Below are 5,405 nucleotides of genomic sequence, written 5' to 3'. Positions count from 1 at the left end.
CAAATAAATAAATAAAATCTTAAAAAACAGAAATAGCTATAGTTCATGAAAAAATAAAAATGCAAGTGTTGAAAAAATAAGGAAATAAAAAAGAGAGGGAATTTCCCAATTCTCTTAGGTATCCCAAATAAAAGTTATTTCAATGAATCTTGCAAAGTAGAAAGACACTTAATTTTTATAGTATACTTACCTTTTGCAAAAAAAAACCGCACAAACCTTCAAAGCACAAAACAATAAAATCTAAAGGCAGGGTCTAGATTATGCCAATGGTTTATTTCTCAGGAAAGAAGAAAGGTGTAAGGAGGGTAGAGAAGATTATTGAAGAAGAGCCAGGACTCACTGTTTCCATTTATGGGAAAAGTGTATGATTTTTGCCAAGGAATTACTGACTCCTTTTTTAGCTTCTAAATCCAAGTTGGAGAGGTACATGGTTTGGAACCGTTTTAGCTGTGTTTCAAGTTGCTCAGGGACCCTTAGGTGAAAGGTGGTGTGTAAATCCAAATAAATATTCTTGTTATTTCATTATTGTTGTGATGAGTTATGTTGTCAGGAATACAGGCTTTTGGAATCAGACTGGGAGCAAGAAGGGGTTGTGTAGTCAACTAAAGATTGTATTTCACAGCTGTAAGCGCCCAAAAGAACTTCTGGCAGAAGATCATCAACTGTAAATTTACAGCCTGCACAGGCGTCCAAGCTTTGTTAAAAAAATCTTCTGAAAATATGTTATTTTAAATGTCTGGCTTCTATTAGACTCTTATTTATGTGTTTTTACCATGCGGGGGGTTGCAGAAGGGGCTGAAAAAGAAGGAGAGGATATCAAAAACACTTTGAAGGACCTGTAAAATTTTCTGTTTGTTTGTTTTTTTCCCCCCTAATAAGCCCCTTTTCAGGTTCCTTATGAAACTAGCCATTTGAGTTGAAACATAAGTGAAGTCATATTTATTGAGTACCAGCTTATTTATTGGGCTAGGACTGGTGCTTTGGGGACAATAGAATAGATGTCTAAGGTGGATCCTTGCTGTTCTAGAATGTCCAGCTGGAGGAAAAGGATCAACCTATGAAAGACAACAGGGAATTTTCCTTAGGAGAGGCTGTATCATTGAATGACGGGATGTGTGGCTTGGAGTATCTGGGCTGGAAAGGGCAGGTTAGGGGTTCAAATGAGGTCTCTGAGAGGCCCTGCTGTTAGAGAAATGGAAATGGTCCTCAAGGGGAAAATTCCCCTTATGCATGGTAACAGCAGAACCACCAGAGGAAGGGAAGAGGCACAGAAATGCTGCTTTGCCTCTCAGGAGGTGATGGGAGCTTCCTCCTTGGTACCCAAGCATCAAGATCATGCCTTGGCTTTGACTCCTCAAGGTGAGGGTGTGTCCAGGGGCCAAGATGAAGGGTCTGGCCATGGAGAAAAGCAGACACTATAGCTGAGAGCTCATTTCACCGGGGTCCCTTGTTCTTCCTAGGCTGTGGAACTCAGACTGTGGAGCCGGCAGCCATGGACTTGCCCCCTTGTCATGGCCCCTTTCTCAGACTTAGTGGAACTGTCTGAGGGGTGACAGCTCATGAGTGGTTTCCTGAAAGTTTTTTGGGGGGTGTGGGCAGTTGCTTAGCTTTATGTTCTCTCTGATTGGTATTATTCGGGAAGACTGCCCATGGCAAGAGCACTCCAAGCTGGTCAGGTAAAACTCTGTGCCAGAGCCAGATGCCTGAGCCAGCACATTTGTACCTCATTCAGGAAGATTTGCTTTTTCAGGTCACCAGCCCAGGAGGGCAACAGGGCTATAGAAACAGAAAGGTACTGAACTTGCCGGTGTCACTCCATCTGCTCACACAGCCTATTGGATGGCTGCAAATCCCCCAAGGGAATTTGGAGAGTCCTCAGGAGGTACCTGACATGTGCCTCGTGAGCAAGGTCAGCCGGCACTCAGTTTACACATGCCCTGCTCTGATGAGTCTCTGAAGGCACGTCCGTTTCTTCTAGTACCTTGTGTTCCTCTGGATGCTGCTCCAATGTGCTGGAACTCTACAGGGGCCCAGATGGGGAAGGGTCGTGCCAGGGATTTCCCCATTTTCAGGACACATTCTGTTAGTGGGATTCCAAGACTGAACTGTCTTTGGGCTGAGTGCCCCTACATAGTTCTTAGTGAATTAGTCTGTGTTTTTTGCTTATACAGTTGACCCTTGAACAATGTGGGGGTTAGGGGCACTGGTTCCCTCACCTACTCTTCTGTGCACTTGAAAATCTGTTGTTGAACTTTTGCCTCCCCCACAACTTAGCTGCTCATTGCCTGCAAGCTTTACTGATAGCATAGTCAGTTAACACGTTGTGTATGTTATATGTATTATATACTGTGTTTTTACAACAGAGTAAGCTAGAGAAAAGCAAATGTTATTAAGAAAACCATAAGGAAGAGAAAACACATTTACAGTACTGTATTGTATTTATTGACAACCTTCCATGTGTAAGTGGATGACCTGTGCAGTTCAAACCCATGTTGTTCAAGGGTCAGCTGCACTTCCCTTTTCCATAACCCTTAGGCAGGAGTTCAGTGGGGATTTGGGGTGTGCTATGCATGAACTGGGCTCTCCTTGCCTTCTGAGGACTAAGGCTCTACCACTGGGTCCAACTGACTCTGTCTGGCTCTGTTTTCATTGGGATGCCCTACCCAGGAGACTCCTCACCTCCTTATCCACCTAGTTCACTAGTCAGCCCCTTTGAGAAAGACATAGCTGGGAACTCACTTTTCTTTCTGAGAGAGAGAGAGAGAGAGTGAGAGATAACCAGGGCTACATTTATTTTTGAAAATTATTTAAAAATTAATATTTCAATTAAAGTAATATTTACATTAAGACTTAAAATGAAAAAATATAGTCATCTACTCCATCCCATTCAATCCCAAATCCTAGCCTCAGAGATGACCATTGTCACCTAACTAAATATGTTCATGTCCCACAATTTGTGTGTGTAATTGCATTTATTTTATTTATTTTTAGAGAGATATAATTGACATATAACATTGTTATATAGTGTTATATAGTGATTTGATATTTGTATAAATTGTGAAATGATCACTTCAATAAGTCTGGTTACCAACTGTCACCGTACGAGGTTACAAAAAAATCTTTTTCTTGTCATTAGGACTTTTAAGATTTACTCTTTTGATGACTTTCAAGTATGCACTAAAGTATTATTGACTATAGTCACCATGCTGTATATTACATCCCTCTGGCTTTATTTTATTTTATTTTATTTTATTTTATTTTATTTTAAGATTTTATTTATTTGAGAGAGAGAGAGAGAGAGAGAGCACAAGCAGGGTGAGCAGGAGAGGGAAAAGCAGGCTCCCCGCTGAGCAGGGAGTCTGATGTGGGGCTCGATCCTAGGACCCTGGGATCATGACCTGAGCTGAAGGCAGGTGTAACCGACTGAGCCACCCAGGTGCCCCAGCTATTTTTTTTTTTTAAAGATTTTATTTATTTATTTCACATGACAGAGACAGCCAGTGAGAGAGGGAACAGAAGCAGGGGGAGTGGGAGAGGAAGAAGCAGGCTCCCAGCAGAGGAGCCTGATGTGGGGCTCGATCCCAGAATGCTGGGATCACGCCCTGAGCCAAAGGCAGATGCTTAACGACTGCGCCCCCCAGGCGCCCCCCAGCTATTTGTTTTATAATTAGACATTTGCACCTCTTGACCCCTTTCACTGATTTTGCTCATTTCCTGACCCCTCCCTTCTAGCAACCACTGTTCTCTTTATCTGTGTGTTTTGTTGGTTTTTTTTTTGTTTGCTTGTTCATTTGTTTGTTTTTAGATTCCACATGTAAGTAAAATCATATGGTCTTTCTCTGACTTATTTCACTTAGCATAATTCCCTCAAGGTCCATCCATTTTGTTGAAAATAGATTTCTTTTTTGTGGTTGAGTAGTATTCTAGTGTGTGTGTGTGTGTGTGTGTGTGTGTGTGTGTGTATCACATCTTTATCCATTCACCCATCCATGGGCACATAGATTGTTTTCATATCTTGGCTAATGTAAATAATGCTGCAATGCTGTTATCTTTGCCAACAGTTATTATTTCTTGTCTTTTTGATAGTAACCATTCTAAAGATGCAAGGCTATGGTTTTGATTGCATTTTCCTGATGATTACTGATGCTGAAGCATCTTTCCTCCCTCCCTCCTTCTCTCTCTCTCTTTCTTTTTTGTGCTCTATTATCTTTAGTTAAGTATAAAGACTTAACCACATCACCTAGAGACCATATTACCCACTGCTCTATTTGGCCACCAGTCTTTTGTCTCTCTCTTCAGCAGTGGTGAAGCAGATACCCTTTCTATGGGGAAGAGAAATCCATGGTTTGTTGCTTTTGCCAATAACAGAAATGTTGGAGAGCTGGGTGGCAGATCTGATGCCAGTGGCATCTTTCAGATGAACTAGATCAAAACAACCAGGGTGTCCCTTTCACACCAATATTCCCAGGTTAGCACCCTCAGGCATCATACACAGATTACCAGTATCAAACATGATGAAATCAGTAATCTTCCAAGTCTCCAAATCAATCTGAATGGTGTCATTCACCTTGATGAGGGGATCAGGATAGTGGATGGTGCAAGCATCATGGGTCACCAGATGAGGGATTCCTTTTGTCCCCACAAAGATCATTCTTACTTTGTACAACTTATACTTGGCCTCCTTAGGTGTAATCTGATGAATAGCAAAATGACCCTTTGTGTCATAGATCAGATGGAAGTTCTCCCCAGTCTTGTCAATGGTGATGACATTCATAAAATCAGCAGGGTAGGTTATATCAGTTCAGACCTTGCCATCAATCTTAATAAAACACTGCATACAGATCTTCTTGACCTCATCTCCTGTTAGGGCATACTTAAATCTGTTCCTTAGGAAAATGATGAGAGGGAGACATTCTCTCAGTTTTTGGGGACCAGTAGATGGATGAGCGGCAAACACACCAGTCAGTTTATCCATCATCCAGTGCTTTGGAGCTGGTACATGCTTTAGATGCTTCTTGGGACCATGAGTCATGACTGTGCTATGGCACGAAAAAGACTGTTGGGCATCTTTTCATGTGTTTGTTGGCCACTGTGTCTTCTTTGGAAAAATGTCTATTTAGATCCTCTGCTCATTTTTAAATTGGATTGTTTGTTATTTTGCTTTTGAGTTGTAGGAATTCTTTATATATTTTGAATATTAATCCCTTATTAGATATATGAATTGCAAATATTTTGTCCCATTTGGTATGTTGGCTTTTCATTTTCTTGATGGTTTCCTTTGCTGTGGAGAAGCTTTTTAGTTTGATGTAGTCCCATTTGTTCATTTTTGCTTTTGTTGCTTTTGCTTTTGGAGTCAGATCCAAAAAATCATTGCCAAGATCATTGACCATGTTTTCTTTTAGGAA

At 41.2% G+C, this 5,405-nt stretch overlaps 1 pseudogene; it reads right to left on the bottom strand.

The window, feature by feature from the left end:
* Positions 1–4,252: 4,252 nt before the first annotated feature.
* On the bottom strand, positions 4,253–5,032 carry LOC113264680 (40S ribosomal protein S4-like; annotated as a pseudogene).
* Positions 5,033–5,405: the final 373 nt, after the last annotated feature.

This window comes from Ursus arctos, unplaced genomic scaffold, assembly GCF_023065955.2.
Source record: "Ursus arctos isolate Adak ecotype North America unplaced genomic scaffold, UrsArc2.0 scaffold_13, whole genome shotgun sequence".
Classification (NCBI taxonomy): domain Eukaryota; kingdom Metazoa; phylum Chordata; class Mammalia; order Carnivora; family Ursidae; genus Ursus; species Ursus arctos.
This window is presented reverse-complemented; position numbering and strand designations above follow the sequence as displayed.